Consider the following 17,525-nt stretch of genomic DNA (forward strand, 5'->3'; position numbering starts at 1 on the left):
AGCTCCTGTTGTGTGTTTATTAGGAGTTCACTATTCTCGTTTCTTACAGCTGAAGAGTATTTTACAAGTAAGTCAATGTTTGACGTGAGGGAACTGAAGGAAAATCACCCAGAATTTGCTTTGTTGTTAGAAACAAGTGGAGAAGAATCTGTACAGTTTTCAAATCTAAGTTACACCAAGGTTCCTGTGCATGATCTTGAAGTGGGTTCTCATATCTTAGTTAGAGCTGGCGAGGTGTGTTATATCTTGTATAGAATTTAAATCCTTGCCTTTCATATCTTTTGTTTTCATTTCATTATTTCCTACATGCTGATGGTGCTTTTATTCTAGATGGTTAGAAAAATTCTCTCATTTTAGTGCAGTTATTTCAGTACTATTTTGCAATAAGTAATTGATGGCTTATTTTAAATTAAGGATGGACTGAAGAGAACAGTAGAGTCGTACCCCCATCTACAAGCTCAGAATCATAGGAGTATATCAAAGGCTTCAATTTTCCTCGGGAATGGAAATCGTATGAAACTGCCTTCATCCCTTGTGCCCACACATACCCTGTATATTCATAGTACTTTTGTACTTCCACATTTGAAATCCTTACCAATTTATCTATTCATATGCAGTTGCAAAAACAGTACTTTGGGAAGATGCGAAGCAAACTGTGACAGTGCTTCTACTGTTGGCTGTTATCTACTACCACTTATTTACATGTGGTTACACCTTCATCACAGCGATGGCAAAGCTTTTGTCACTAACTGCTCTGTTCTTATTCATTCATGGCATGCTGCCATCAAATCTGTACAGTCCTTTATTCTCCTTTTCATTTGTTGAATTTACCTACTATCAAATGATTAACTGGTATCTTGATCTTTTTCCATCTTTTCCATCATTCCATTTTGTTGAGTGTCCTAATTTACTATATATTTGTTAATACTTTGCAGGTTCGGTCACAAGGTTAAGAAACTTGAGGCCTCTAATTTTCACATCACACAGGCACATGCTCATCATATTGCTCATTCCATTAGTTCGAATTGGAACTCTTTAGTCAGTGCGCTAAGATCTCTTTGTAGAGGAAATGATTGGCTATTGTTTCTCAAGGCATGCTAAGCCCTGCTTCTGTCTGATACTTTCATTAGATTAGAAATTTTGTTACATGCTTTACAAGTCAATTTCCAAATGCCATGTGAAGCATTAGTCATTGTTCGTATACTTTTTATGTTAAAATATCATTGTCCGTTTTTGCCAGGTTTCACTATCTCTGCTGGTTGTCAGCATCCTTAGTTCCATGTCTTCTCAGGCTGCATTTATAATAGGTAATTAAAATCTGTCATTCTTCACTTAGACCCATGATATAAGCAACATGAACACATGACTGATGGTGTGCGAAATTCTTGTCAACGACAGGTACTGCTCTGGTTTTCACAGGCTTCAAAGCGTATGAGAAATGGGAGGACAGCATTGATAGTATGGTGGGCGACGCCTATACCATTCTTCTGCACTTTGGTTCTGCCAAGAAATCATCTAGCTAGAAACAAATGTAGGTGTAACTTGCAGACTGCCAATTGCTTTGTTTACTGATATTATCTTCAGCTCCAGCTGTTTCTGGTTTTCGTTGACCTAAATTTTCTTCTGTATTCATCTGATGGTGTTGTAGAATTGCCTAGCGGCACATATGCAAGTTTTGGACTCTTTTCCTCTTGATAGTTGATGTACAATATGAAGCATCTTCTGGTTGCAAAAAACATGAATGTGCAGTGCTCTTCAAGTGTGCAAGTGCTCTTCAAGTGTGCAGGAATCAGGCTCATACTGCTCAGGAGGTGTATGGGAGGATAACGGGATGTGCAGTGCTCTTCAAGTGTGCAAGTGCGTCTATGGACTGTATGGTTCTTTGGTTTTTTCTGTTCGCTGAGGTGCAAAGTAGAAAGAAAATGCGACCCTAACCTTGCAAGGGAGAATGTATCGTTTTTATGCAACTAAAATATGTGGTGTTATTTTTTATGCACTAACATTTTGTTGAATATTTTGTATACCGTTGCAACGCACGGGCATCTACCTAGTATATAGTATATCTATTAAGGGCCCTGGGCTCTATAAAACTGTGGAGAGCCCTGATCCAAAAAGTCGATTCCGGTTCAGCCCAACCACAACCGGCCAACCCAACCACAATCCCCCGTGCTTGTGCGTACATTTTTTTCCATCCATTCAGCCTAAACTATCACCTAAAATCTAGGATATATTATTCCCCCCAAAACAAACCCTAACCGGCCGGCCCAATTCTCACGCGCTCGCCGCCTAGGAGCATTCACGTTGGCGGCGGGCGGCGGCTCGGTTCCTCTCCTCCACCGCACCTCCAAGAATCCACCTCCACGACTGAGCTGACGGCTCGGTAGCGCCATGGCAGTTCACCGGCTCCAACCTTCCCCATCCGGCCTACAGTGCTCCACCGCCCGGTCGCCAGTGCTCCTCCATGGGCCACGGCTGACGGGTGCACGCACCGGTATGCATCCCTTGCTGCTCTAATTCCCGACGCTCTAGCTCGTGTACCAGATGTGCAGACTGTCGCCTAGCCCTGCTCCGGCGTGAAGGACTTCCGCTTTTGCCCCTGCGCATCCCGCCCTTGGTCGCGCACCTCGGCATGTTCCTCGGCCCGACGGCTACTGTCTTGAGGCATACGGTGGCCGCCCACCTCGTACCCAGTCACCAGATCTCAAGTTCCACCTCAAAATCTAGATCAAGTGAATGCCATGTTTCATCCTTGGTTCAATCGGTTCTTACTGGAATTTGTTGGCAGGGCGACGAGCACCCACCACCGGTTATGTGCACCCTCTCTCCTTCGGTCCTTCCTCCCTTTCTTCCGTGCTAAGCCACCGAGCACCCAAGCGGTTTGGCCTGATGCCACATCTCTGGTAGCTACAAACCTACAAGCTTTGACAAAAGATGTTATGATTAGGCTGATACAAAGTTGTTTCTGCTTCATTATCTCTGTATCATACTAGCACTTATTAGGTTGCAACTTGATTGTTTAGGTACTAGATTTGATCTGATTGTGAATTACCAGATGGTTGGTGCAGGTAGGAGAGGTGGATTTGGTGGACCTAGATTCGATGTGCAGAGAGCGACTTGGAGGTGGCTGACATCTTCAAGCACTGCATCATGCAGTTACAACTACTGTTGGCCATACAGGGAAATGCTGGGCCTATTATACCAATTGTTCAAAGCATGGACCTTGTATAATTACATGTTTTTATCATAGATAGATTAATTTCTGAAATGCCCATAGATTGGTATATTTGTGGAAATTTATTTGCCAACTGTAAGCCCGTCGTGATGCATAGAACATTTGTGGTATAAGATTTTTCTGTTGATGTTTGCAGGTTATTTTTCCAGCACTTGACATTCGAGTGAAAAATGTCGCAGGGACATATTCTCTTGAACATAAAGGAGAAAATGATCTCTTCGCACATCAGACAAGGCTTCTACTCTTTCAGAAGGTTTGTTCAGTTGGTTTTTTATCCTCTAGAATGGTGGACGGGATTTCTATGTCATTGAGATATTTTTATTTGGCCTTGTAGAAAGTCATTTTTAGGAGAATCGTGAACAAAATGACCAGATGTTTAGGCCTGGTTGGAAGGACATTTTTCGAATGAATCAGAGTGAGCTCGAGGCTGAGATTTGAAAAGGTCTCTCGAGATTCTACTCTTGATCCAAGGAGGAAGGCCTATCTGATCCAAAATCTCATGACCAGGTTTGTTATCTAAAAATAAAGTAAATAAGTTGACTGTTATCTCCCCTTAAGAATACAAAAAATAACTCTGTATTATATGTGTTTTTAAATTTGTAAATTTCAGCCGTTGGATAGTTGCTCAGCAATAATCACCACAACCAAGCGTCGAAGGACATAATGGATGTACACGATGACCTGGATGTGTTCCTTCGTACCGAGACCCAGGGAAACAAATATTTGGCTGTGAGCATTACAAAAGAAACTGCAAGCTTGTTGCTGCATGCTGCAATAAGCTATTCACTTGCAGATTCTGTCACGATAAAGTTAGTGACCATACAATGGACAAGTATCTTCACCACAACCATTCATTTTACCGTCCACACCTTTCCTGCTGAGGGATGCTTTCAAGGATTTCATTTTAACATCGAACCAATATCAATTAAGCATGGCATTTTATTTGGAAATAGATGTTTGTGGTGGTGCCATGGACCTGTGCGTCCCTTGTGAAATGAATTGATTTTCTGTCATTGAATTTTCTAACTGAAGCTTTTTCATTCGTTTGATTTACTTGAGCTCCCTTAAGTTGTATTGTATTATTTAATCACAAATGTCATCCTTCCTCTTATAGTTATATAATCAAATATTAGTTTTAATCCTATCTGCATGGTTTACAATGTATTGGTTTGTGTCATTGTGTGAAGAATGTTTGGTGGTTAGTCTGACCACATGTGTTAGTTGAATATGAGTGCCGAGCAGTAGCATGCATATAAGTTCCACTGCATTCAATATTTACATTTTTTTTCTTATTTCCAGGTAACTCAAGAGGTCCACTTATTGACTCTTATGACCATGTAATTGGTGTTAATACAACTACATTAACATGTAAAGGTGAGTCAAGATTCTCTCATTAAAATATTTGTAGTCAAGGTTTTTTTTGTGATGTTCCAAACTGAAAGAGTGCATCCGGGCTGTTGCTGTGAAAGAAAGTGAAAGATGATGAGGCCAAAAAATGTCTTTACTTGGCAAATATACTTCAAACATATTTTGTTATATTGTATCTAAAATTGAGAAACAAATGGTGGTGAGAAAACATTGCTCTTGCATGATTGAATATTATTGATCTTCTAATGCTGAAAGAATGCAACATAATATTCTGATACTTGGAATTTATTTGAGTAATTTTAACTAAACCTGTACGTGCTAATGAGACATGCATAGAATTACTGTTATATAGTTTGGTAGACCTGACTTTGTGATCATTGTTTCCTGGGTATGCTTCTGATTTTTCTGCAATTTATCTGTGCTATACTAGAGTTAATCAGTAGTTCCACTGATTTTTAGTCGTTATATTAATAATTTGAATGCTCATGACCAAAGGTCGTTAGTTCGCTGATGAACACAATTTTCGATGTTAAAAGTGGATTGTTGTTTGACTCTAGTTCTTACATTGTCTTTCCTTTTGCGGATCTTCTTACATGGAGAATAGATATCTAGGCTATCAATGCTGTAATCAGTTTTGATTTGATTTTGATGTTCAAATTGTAAATCTTTGTTGCAATATGCATTTTGTTATAATAGAAACAATATAGAGAAAATAGTATAGAGAATAAATGTCATCTGGTACAATTGTATTAGTCTTATCCCTGTTATCATAGCTTTTGCTTTTCCTTAGCCATAATGAATGAGCAAATTAGCATGGGTACCTTATGCTGATTTGCTTCTGTCTTGATGGTTTATTCTCTCATAGGTTGGTAGATCTGGAAGGTCTTGATGGTCTAATACCTATCTATGAGTACGGAAGAAAAGGCGGGAGAAGTCGGTCTCTGCAGCATCGCGCGTGAAAAAAAATCAGCCAATTCCACGAGCATTGATGTTGTCATGACTTCAAAAGAGGAGAGACCATGCTAAGAATAATGCATTATGACATTTGTCAGGCTTACATATCGACTGTTTGATATGGATAGATGTATAGGTTTATGACCAATCCAGTTCAAAGCAATTGGAGTATAGAAGAAATAAGGAGAAACAGGAAAGCTCTGTACATCTTGCATTTTGCTGTTGTTTGTCGAAGTTTCAATGTCTGTCGCGTGACAAAATATAGTTGTAATTTATATTTTGGCATGCACGAAACAGGTGTATTTATTCATTTTTGAACGAAATTTTATGTCAAATCCTCTATTGCGTTATATACGAAATTTTAACGCGGCATGCACGGAAACTAACACTAAACATGCGTGATTTAAACGTCGTAATTCGTTATGAAACATATCAATGATTTATGCTAAAATTCACATCTATTTACGCTGTTTTGGATCACATTTTACGCAAAAATCTGCCCGAGCCAGACCCGCGCACGATCCGACGTGCGCGATTTTTACGCCGTAATTTTTGGGCCACATTCGTCGTTATAAAACAAAGTTACGATTTATGCTAAAATTTGTATCCATTTACGTTGTTTTGGTTCACGTTTTACGCAAAAATCTGTCCGAGCCAGAACCCGCGCACGATCGGACGCGCACGATTTTTATGCCGTAATTTGTGGGCCCCGTTCGTCGTTACGAAACAGATATATGATTTACGCTAAAATTCATAACCACTTACGTTGTTTTGGTTCACGCTTTACGCAAAAAATCCCCCGATCAAGAACCCGCGCACGATCGGAAGCGCTTGATTTTTATGCCGTAATATTTGGGCTCATTCATCGTTATGAAACAGATTTACGATTTACGCTAAAATTCATACTCATTTACGCTGGTTTGGTCACGTTTTACGCTAAAATCTGTCTGAGCCAGAACCATGCACGATCGGATGCACATCTACCTGCGCGTAGGTATACCTGGCTGGGGCTTCCCGGTACTAATGGAAGCCCTGGGCTTCCATTAGTTTGTCCCTATATATATATACTAGGTCAGTGCCCGTGTGTTGCAACGGAGATATATAATATCTCGATAAATTATATATGCACATATGTGTTATATAGTTATGAGATAGAAGATGACATATGCGAGCTGTCCGAGATGACATCGAAGAGAAACTCGGACCTGTGACGCACGAGCACTCACCTAGTGTATTATATAAGATAGGTCAGTGTCCGTGCATTGCATCTGGAACATATAATATCTCGATAACTTATATATACAAATATGTGTTATACGATTATGAGATGAATGACAACATCTGCAAGCCATCCGAAATGATATCAAAGAGAAACTCAGGTCTGTAACGCACGAGCACTCACCTAATAGTGTATTATATAAAATTTAACAAGAAGATTTAATGGCAAAAATTCAAAATCAATAAATATAAAATAAACATAAGCATAACTATATATTTCATCTAGTTTTTTTCCATAATACGATCAAGATACTCTTGTATATTTCCAGGACTATTAAATCGATGTGTTCCTCTCGTATGTCAACAAATCAATAAATAAATTCCTACGCAGAGTCGCACCATCATGTAAAGAAATGTTATAAGTAATATCATCCTTAACTACAAATTACATATATGCTATTATTCTCACCATACTAAGTTGCGCTTTTAAACCACTGTCCCACCACTCCATAATGTGCAGAGCAAAATGACCGGTATTAAGACTGAAAAGTTACCAACTTTGTTATATTATGAAATTATAAACATAACATCTAATATATATGATATAATAATTTTAAGTAATTACCCTTTTAAGTCGATTGGATCATCAGGTCGAATTGAATATCGCCACATATAAATGTCATGTGACCATCCAATACGTTTGACACCGTATGCAACCTTATATTTCTTCGAAATAAGAAGAATAGCTTCCCAAAAAAAATTTAGTGGTATATCTTTGCACCATTCTGGAGTAGGTGTGAAATTAAACACAGACACAAATTTGTTTGCATGATTAATAACGAAAAGTACATAGCCTGTAGAGTATCTCCATGGCATAAGAACCTGCAAACCATGAGACATTAGAATTATATGTCTGCACAATTTATTTAATTATATAGATCAAAGGAATTCTGACTTACAAATTTGCAAAATGTGATGTAATAATTCATTTGAGGCCAATTATTTTATGTTTTTACCAACTCTATCGCGCTAGGATCCTTATATGACTTCGCTTCTTCCTCAAAACCACACATTTCCTAGAGAAAACATAATAATATAATAGAGAAGTGCCCGTGCGTTGCAACGGAAGATATAATACCATGATAACATATAATAACACGATAACTCATGTACAAATATGTGTTATACTGTTACAAGAAAATGTTTCGTAATCCATTTGTGATCCTAGTCATACATAAATTTTGTTATTTTAATCTAGTTATTTCACCACTATATTGCAATATCATACAAACTTCTATATATGACAATACAATACTCGTGTGTTGCAATAGCATACAAATATTGGATGAAATGTTAGTATGCAACGATAAATAAACAATACATATACTATCATCAACCTCAATGTGTGTAAGTGTGTTATATGCAAAGGGAGCATTGCTCAATCCAGGCCCAAAGAAATGTAGGAAGGTATGATTTTATTTTTGGATAACAATAAACCTACAATCTCAGATGATATGCGATTATATTTTATAATAAACCTATCTTATGTCTCCTTTTTTAGATGAATTAGATCCTTTATTTTTTATTTTTCTTTTTATTAGGCTTTGGTAACGAGAGTCATATATTCATATCGATGCCTTTATCGATTGATCCACAGATACACAAAAGATGGAAATAAGAAAAATAAAAGTACTCATGTAATCAAGCCACAAAATTGCATGAAGACTCCATCTGATGGGGTACAATATATTGCAAAAAAAAGTGCAAGAGTGCGGGGCTGCACCAACAAAATAACAATTGTGTGAAAGAGGAGCCACCTAAAGATAAATCTTGTACAAGAAATATGAGAATTCAATCATAGACCAACTAATAGAATAATCATATAAAAATAACTTTGGCCAACAAGCAATGTTCTTAATTAAATATCCTGATGTTTGCAGCCATATCATTTAACACTATGACCAGATAAGAAGTGACTCAGTACCAGCAGTGGTGAGGTCGCACGTTTCTCAATGGTGAGAACAACACCATCCTTTGTCTTCTACCCAATTGCAATGGATCCCAACTGTATTAGCAAAAGAAATAGCAACATAAGCATCACTTCGTCACGAAACCCCACATGAATCTTGCAACTAAAAGGTCCTAGCATTTTAATACAAGTACTTGTCCTTGAGCTATTCTCTACTTAATGCCAGTGGTACACAACAACCTGACCGACAAGGGATAAAAACTAAAAAAGCTTGGCTTTACATCTTAGATGACATAACACCAAACTAACGAGACACACAACCACAAAACATTGCAAATCACAAACTTAAATTAGTAAGAACAAGTGAGACATCTTCAGAGTCCAGACTTCATCATACAACACCATCCATTCATAAATCACAATAATTTGTTAATCATAAAAAACTCACCTACTCCCTTTCAGGTTTTGCACTCACACAACTGCCAAACCCCCAAATCTGCCCCGCCCAGCCACAAAACACATAACTTCTGCTTACACACAACAAACCCACACACTGCCAGTCGACATCCTGGCATCCTCGTTGCTCAGATTCAATCGAGCGCCTCGCCCTCTAGCTACGACCAATGTTCACCTAAATAGCAAACAACGAAAACCTATTCAGTTTAGGCCAATATGCCATAAATGGCCCTGCAAATAGTCGACGCTGACCATGTGGACGACGCACTGGGCATTGTAGCCAGCGATCTAGAAACGAAGTGTTTTAGAGTCCTTGGAAATTTAATCACAAACCAAAGCAGCAAGCGAGGAGGCGAAATGGCGCGTTGAAGGGATACCAGCTTGGTCGTCTCGGGTAGCACGAGCCACTGCGAATACAACACATCAGCGATGGAGTTCTCATGAAGCGCGCCCGGGGCAAGCTCCACCAGCTGTAGCAGCTCCGGGTCCAGCGTTGCCGCGTCCCTCCTTGTCGGTCCCTAAAAGGGGTGGAGGACATCAGACAACACGACGACGGCCCCATGCGCACGGGAGGATGCTGGCGGCGGTGGAGGCTCGACCACGGCAAAAAAAATATTTCACATAAGAGTAGACCTAGAAACATCATTCATTCAATCGGTCAAATGGAGAGCAGCGGTTGTTTTACAATGTACAAATAACGCGAGACAACAGGCTCCACTACAGCTAGCTACACATCACCATCCCTTGTAATCTTAGCAAACAAACGAACAAATCAACCAGCGTATCGGATTACCACTACTAATCAAACTCTAGCTAACATGCTAGATTTACTAATCAAGTAGCATACAAATTCACATGGTATTTAAGTCAAGGAAAGATTCTACAAGGTGATCAGTTTTTGTAACCCCTTAATATGATAATATTGGGAAAACATTATACAAAGTCTGATAGATTTAGTTTCTCAACAGTGGCATGTGCATTTGCTTAAGACAAAGAATAGTCTCATATATGTTACTCAGTTTAAATGCTGACCTGCTAAATAAGACAGAGTCACAGGCTTTAAGCCGTTTCACACCCACAAAAATACTCCATCCAATTGTTAGAAGATGTCATCTTGGCTTGCCTACAAGGAATATCATGGCAAGAAAAATTTAGACAATATGTTTAACTATTTGGTTATATTGATTTTTACAAAATACTATTAAGTAAATGGTGAGCACCTTGTTCATCATATTCCAATGCCCAACTCTAGGCAAGCAGTCATTCTCTCTGCCAGTTTTATTATACTTGAGCTTCATCATAAGTAAAATATAAAAGACTAAATATGTTGCAAGAAAATACAACTGTTGTTAGTTATCAAACCCACAAAAAGTTGCCCTAGTTTATAAAACAGGAGTTCATCCCAAAACAGGAGTATATTAACTATGACAAAGAAGGGTAATATGAACAATAAAAATGCTTTAAAAGCCACTGCTGCAATAAGAGTGGAGCAACATTGGACCTCTTACCCTTTATATTGTTCTTTTCTCTATAATTTATCTTCATACTCGAGAGGATTTTCCCCCACTGTTTTTGCTAAAAGAAACATGAGTGGGTTTCAACCTACCCAAGGAGCAAGTAAAATTCTTGCCTAGATTGAAGCCAAACGCTCACTGATATTAATGCCAAACTCTTTAGAATATGGATCTTCATGGTAAGAGTTATGATTCACCATTTGTGGGCACAAAAAAGGTTGTCATTTGCATAAGCATAATGAAGTTACAAAGGAAAGGAGAACCCAAATAGAACTAAAACATATCACCTGAATAATGTCACACTCCCAATCATGTGGGTGCTAGCATGTCTCCTCTAAAAGAGCTCTTATCTGACTCTGGTTTAATCTCTTTACCTATGTGCCTCACTATTTTGCAGGCCTAGGTAAACTCAGATTTTTAAGCACGCATTAGAAACATAGGTTCTGCTATCAAAGGTTAGACATGGATAAATCATAGTGTGGAGCTTTGCTAGAAAAGAGCAAGGGTAACAGTTAGAGCCACTAAGGTTACCTCCATTGGAAGGTAACCAAGTTTCAGTGGATGCCACAGCCCACTGATTTTATACTGAGATGGTAGTGAGATAAGTAATAGATAAGAGGTTCTACATGTTATCTTTGGTTGAGTAGGTACGATACAGAACCACTAAACACTAAAAAAGGTAGTTATGTGCATCAAGCATAGTAGCACACACAAAGTGCTGATACATCACTACATGAGAACATAAGGCATCTTCTTGTTTTCCATTTGGATAGCTATATGTGAGATCCTCGACTAAATGAAACTATATGGATAACCATTTGGATAACAGAAGGCGTCACTACATGAAAATAGAAGGTATGTTCCTGTTATCCAAATGATCCTCAAATAAATAAAACTATATGGATAACATATTTTACAAATTTTCTTTGTTCTATACAGGAGGTACATTCCATGGGACTATTTTGAAAAATAAAAAAGATCAACATGCTCTTTTATTTTCAAGGAAAAAGATACTTGAAGTCAATACCTATTGACAACAGCACCAAAAAAACAATTCTACTACTCATCCAGGAGCAGGGAGGATCTTACCTCCAATCCGACTGAAGATTCCTCACCACGAATCATGTTACCCATAGAATCAATTTTAGAAATTGTTGCTTAAACAGTGCGCCTCATCCATCATGACCATCTTAACGTTTGTGGGAGTAGATTCTTAAAGAATGGCAGTGTATCCACTGGATAACAATTGACATGCCTCCTCACGTGTAGTGTAAAGCTTGTCTCTCACATCACCGAGTGTAACTCAATATGGCTCACTCAAAGGAACCTTCTTCTAGAACTTTGTTAGACTGTTACAGAAGAAATATTGGTTAATAGGAATAGCCAAGTTTAGCTATTGTTGGGAACTTGTTCTCAAATGCTATGAATTAAGAACAAGGCAACATAAAATGTTAAATGTTAATGTTCCTCGTCCAATGAAACATTATTCCCTTGAGGATAATGAGCTTTGGACGAAGGTTGATAGCGATATAATTACGAAGGTCATATCTTCGTAATTGAATTTTAACAGATGACATAAAATATAGAACATCAAAGGTAGATGAATCATAAATAAACCATATTTTATCCATTCATTATATATAAGTGTTGAATACAATTATACCTCTGCCTTGACAAAGATTGATTCTCGAGTGATGCGATAGCAAATACCGGAAAAATCGTGAACAATAAAGGAATATTGTTCACTATTTATAGACACAGGACCCAGCCTGTGAAGAATTACAATCATACCCCTCATAAAAGTTTACAACAATGACTCGAACTTTTATGGGCTAAAGAGTCATTCTATCTTTAAGTCGGTTTGCATTTTCGAAGCTTCATGAACTGCATCCTTCGGTATCTCGTACAAACAGCTTCAGCCGAAACTGCTTCTTCCTGCATGACCTTCGGCGACGAAGCATGGTCCCAACAGTAGCCCCTTCGTGGTGCTAGATCGTTTTTCGTAACGAGCTTGATCCGTGAAAAAAGTATCTCAGGCTTCGGGAAGCCGAAGGTCCAAAAAACACCTTCCCTGAGCTCGTTGCCGAGAAACGATTTAAATAATCCGAGCGCAAGGTGGCCCCGCCATGCAGCTGTTGGGGACTTGTTCTCAAATGCTCTGCCTTAAGAACAAGGCAACATAAAATGTTAAATGTTAACGTCCTTCGTCCACGAAGCATTATTCCCTTGAGGATAATGAACCTTGGACGAAGGTAAATGAGAATATGATTACGAAGGTTAAGTCTTCGTAATTGAATTTTAATAGATTGTATAAGATAACATAAAATAAAGGGTATCAAAGGTAAATGAATCATAAACGAATTATATTATAATATATTGAATCATTGAATACAGTTATACCTCTGCCTTGGCAAAGATTGGTTCCCGAATGATGCGATTGCAATTACAAGAATCCGTGAACAGTAAAGGAATACTGTTCACTATTTATAGACACAGGACACAGCCTGTGAAGAATTACAATTATGCCCCTCATAAAAGTTTACAACATTGACTCAGACCCTTATGGACTAAAAGGTCATTCTATCTTTAAGTCGGTTTGTAATACCGAAGCTTCATGAAGAGGAACCTTCGGCCATCCCATACAAACAGCTTCAGCCGAAAACCGCTTCTTCCTACAAGACCTTCGGCGACGAAGCATAGTCCCAACAGCAGCAGTTACACGTGTACTGGCGATTCACCTTCTCGGGTTCTGTGGCCCAGTGTTCAGTGGATACCAGCTGTTCGCCTGGTGTAAAAATCCTGGCGACTCGCCTTCTTGCCTGCATTACTATATAAACAGACGGGTAGGTGTGAAGTTACCATAGCATTCATTGCTATTTGCACTGTTTTGCTGCCAAAATTTTTAACCATAGCCGAAGCTTGACTCTCAGGACCAAACGAAGCTCCAGATTGAAGCCTGCTTCGTCAGAAGTAAAAGCTTCGGAAGAAAAAGCATTTAGTTCCCAAAAATTCAGAGTTAAATGGCCAGAGTGCGTTCTACTGCTAGGGTTGAACGTGAGGGAGGTGAAGCTGAAGGATCGGAGACTATTCCCATCTCCGAAGCGATGCAACGATCCGGACTGGTAACCCCGGAGGAAATCCCCACTGCTGAGGCAGAACATGCGACTGCCGAAGCGGAAGAAGAAAACATTGAGGAAACTAATTCCGAAGATGACTACCGTATTGCCATGCCAAGTAAGCCCAGCCACTTGGACTTCGGAAAGTCGACTGTTTCGAAGGCTGATCTGTCCAAGATGGTGAAATCAGGTTATTTCAATGAAAGTCAGAAGAAGCTACTTCGCTTCGGAGGGGAAGAAACTACCCCAAAGCCGGAGAAGGATGAAATAGTCATTTTCAAGAGCTTTCTAAAGGCTGGATTAAGATTCCCCCTGCATGGGATTATTGCAGAGGTATTGAAGAGGTTTGGTATCTACTTTCATCAGTTGACTCCTAACGCTATCGTTAGGCTTAGTGTTTATATCTGGGCCCTCCGAAGCCAGGCGGTGGAGCCGTTTGCGGACAGTTTTTGTCGAGTTCACGAGCTGCACTATCAAACGAAGGCTAGAAAAGATGGATTACATGATAACTTTGGTTGCTATAATTTTGCTTATCGGAAAACCACAAAGTTTCCTGTAATCAGCTACCGAAGCAAATGGGCAGCAGGCTGGAAGTCAGAGTGGTTCTATGTCAAGGTTGATGATGACAAGGAGAAGCTTGTGCAAAGTCCGCTTGAACTAATCTTCGGAGAAACCCGACCTTGCTGCAACATGACACCAGAAGGTCCAACCCAACAAGCGTTGGATGAATTCAGAATTATTGCAGAGCATATCAGTACAAGGGACCTGGTTCAGGAGTTTTTGGCTTTTAGGGTTTTTCCTAGTTTAAAAGAATGGGAAATGCCGAAGCTAGAAGGGGAGAAGAAAGAAGGGGAACTTGTGCGGTTACCTTACTATTACAAGTTTAAGAAGTACTTTAAAACACCTTGTCAAGAGTGGTTGGATACAATTGAAATAATGTGCAATGAAATACTCGGCAATTACTCCAAAAAAGAAGATCAGTTGATGACTGCGGCCTTCGGTACCCGTCCGAAGTGAAGACTAAATCGAGTGCTGGACGCCGTGGGTTTTGAATACCCAGACTACGAAAATCTGAATAAAGGTATCGGAGGCCGGAAAAGGAAGAAGATAACCGAAGCCTTAAATGAAGATGAGAAAGACCCATCAAAAGAGAAGAAAATTCCGAAGAAGAGGAAAATGTCTTCTCCGAAGCAAAAAGTATCCGACGAAGAAGAAACTCCCGCATCACACTCTGCCACTGACGTGGAGGAAATTTTGAAGGTAATGACTGAATCCCTGCCTGCGAAGCTAAGTCCATTGAGGCCTGAACTAACAAAGTTTTTTCAGAAGAAAAAGGAGCCCGAAAAAACGAAGCAAACGACTAAATCAAAGAGACAAAGAATCATCGCTGTGACAGAGGTCATTGACAAGACACCACCGAGAGCTTCAGCTCAGAAGATACCAGCGGCTGAGGGAATAACAAATGTTGAAATCACACCTTCGGAGGTCGCGGCTGCCGAAGCTACCTCAATTGAAGATTTGAACTTGGAAAGCACAATCGAACACATCGACAAAATGCTGCTAGACATGGCCACAGAAGAAGCTACTACTGCCGCCGAAGAGACCATGGCTGCAGTGTCGGGGAAAGAAAAGGAAATTGCTGACGAAGCTTCAGAGGACGAGGCCTTCATGTTTCAAAATTTAGTTGGATAAAAATTGTCAAAAAGCGAAATAGAAGAGCTTAAAGAGTATGCCAAATCTTGCGGATATAAACCAGGAGCACTCCTGTTCGGAGGTATTGATGATGAAAAATTAGACTGTATCCGGGATCAAACTGGAGCTAAGGTTATCGGTACTCTGTCAAAGAGTGTCGGTTTTCCGAAGCTAGAAACGGACATTAGCCGCTACCGACGACAACATATCGTTGGTAGTTTGTTTTATTCCAATTTCAAGGTGGACTACTTTTCCCTTGACTTTTATTGTTTTTAATAATGAAGATATGTCTTAACGAAGGTTGTTTTCGTGCAGTGTATGTTGTTGAGCAAAGCTTTAAAAATGCAGCAAGATCTGGAAGACAAGAAACACGAGGTTATAATTGAAAATTTAGAAGGCAAAATAAAAGAGCAATCAGCTACTATTGAAAAGAAGAACTTCAAGCTTCAAGCAACTGAAGGCTTATTGGCGGAAGCCGAAGCTAAAATAACAGAACTGAACACGAAGCTTCTCTGCCAATCTGAACAGTTTGAACAAGAAAAACAAGAACTAAATGCAAAACTTGAAGCCGAAGTTCAACAAAATTCAAATTTGAAAAAACTATTGGCGGGCCTTCAAGACAAATGTTTGGAATTTAGCAACAAATGTATTCAACGACTGAGAAAAATCTTCCACTCAGTTGGAGCTAGCAGTGAGAAATTCACCCTGTCAGCTGAAGATTTACCAAAGACCTTCGAACATATTGAGGGTGAAATTGATGAGCTTGACGAAGTTATAGCCGGGCACAGTGACTTCTGCGCCTGGGTAGCTTCTCGGGGCACTGCTGCGGCTTTCCTAAAAGCTGGCTGCAATCATGGAAAAATTGTCAATAGGCCCAATTTCACTTTATCACCAACAATTCTAGATGACATTCCTGATCTCGCCCGAAGCATTTCTAATAGATTCGTAAAGATGATATGGACAAAAGGCGGGCGAGAAAAGGCTGGAGACGAAGCTCGGAGTCATCTTGAACCAGTAAGAAATCATACCTTGTGCTTACCTCTTCCTTCAAGCTCGATTTTGACTTACAATAACTTAATTCATGTAGGATGACGAAGCCGAAGCCGATGATTAAGGAGAATGACGCCGAAGCCGAGGTCCCTTGAAGATTAAATAGGAGTAGACTGTAGACAGACTCAAGAAACTTTTGAGATAACCTTTGTAAATGTGACTAAACTTGTCTTTAATGAATTCTGTTTATACCTTGTAATATGCTCTTACCCTTCCATTAATGTATGAGAGGTGCTTCGGTGTGGACGAAATTATCTTTTTGAGCCGAAAGCGAAAAAAAACACCTTCCCTTCTTTTCGTACACAGCGAAGCATAAAAAACAACATTTCCCTTTCTTCCGAAGCTCTTCTTTTCGTACACGAAGAAGTACAAAAGACAGTTTTTCCTTTTTGCTGAAGCAACCACTTATGCTATGATGATGGTTATCCTACATATGCCTGGATGAATGTTTATGAATGCAAATGCTATGATGTAATGTGATGTGCAAATGAATGTCCAAACACATATCCGAAGCCATAATCACAGCCGTTATTTCCTTAGAAATAATCACATATCAGCGCTGACTTTTCGTTGTAAGCTCTGCATTCCCTTAGGAACGACTTTGGAGCTTCTTCGCCTTTTACTTTCGGCGGAATCAGCGTTGACTTTTCGCTGTAAGCTCTCCATTCCCTTAGGAACGACTTTGGAGCTTCTTCGCCTTTTACTTTTCGGCACTCGATGGTGCGTTCTCAGCTTTTACATTTACATCCTTGGGGGATTTCACTCTTATAGAACTAAAAAAGGAAATTACATATGATGGCCCCATTAAAAACCTTTCTCCCCCTTCAAAAAGGAAAAGAGTGCCATGAAAGAAAAAATATAAAAAATTACATCAAGTTACACATAATATCGCCGAAGCTCATCCGCATTCCAAGATCTAGGAATGTCGTTGCCATCCATATCCTTCAATCTGTATG

At 39.5% G+C, this 17,525-nt stretch overlaps 2 long non-coding RNA genes and 1 pseudogene across 12 annotated transcripts; all 3 read left to right on the forward strand.

Moving 5' to 3' along the window:
* The first annotated feature begins 424 nt into the window (after positions 1–424).
* On the forward strand, positions 425–1,091 carry LOC103655886 (uncharacterized). The gene is made up of 3 exons (XR_002268881.1): positions 425–511; positions 618–792; positions 936–1,091. It is a non-coding gene; the product is annotated as an uncharacterized lncRNA (long non-coding RNA).
* Positions 1,092–2,114: 1,023 nt separating this feature from the next.
* On the forward strand, positions 2,115–5,896 carry LOC103654564 (uncharacterized). 11 transcript variants are annotated; one of them, XR_004857944.1, is made up of 7 exons: positions 2,178–2,491; positions 2,786–2,900; positions 3,066–3,485; positions 3,567–3,739; positions 3,843–4,041; positions 4,532–4,606; positions 5,466–5,896. It is a non-coding gene; the product is annotated as an uncharacterized lncRNA (long non-coding RNA). The 11 variants fall into 11 exon arrangements; XR_004857945.1 differs by having other exon boundaries at positions 2,193–2,491; positions 3,053–3,485; XR_566176.4 differs by lacking the exon at positions 2,786–2,900 and having other exon boundaries at positions 2,115–2,491.
* LOC111591454 (uncharacterized) lies at positions 2,881–2,973 on the forward strand (annotated as a pseudogene).
* Positions 5,897–17,525: the final 11,629 nt, after the last annotated feature.

This window comes from Zea mays, chromosome 4 (genome assembly GCF_902167145.1).
Source record: "Zea mays cultivar B73 chromosome 4, Zm-B73-REFERENCE-NAM-5.0, whole genome shotgun sequence".
NCBI classification, from domain to species: Eukaryota; Viridiplantae; Streptophyta; class Magnoliopsida; order Poales; family Poaceae; genus Zea; species Zea mays.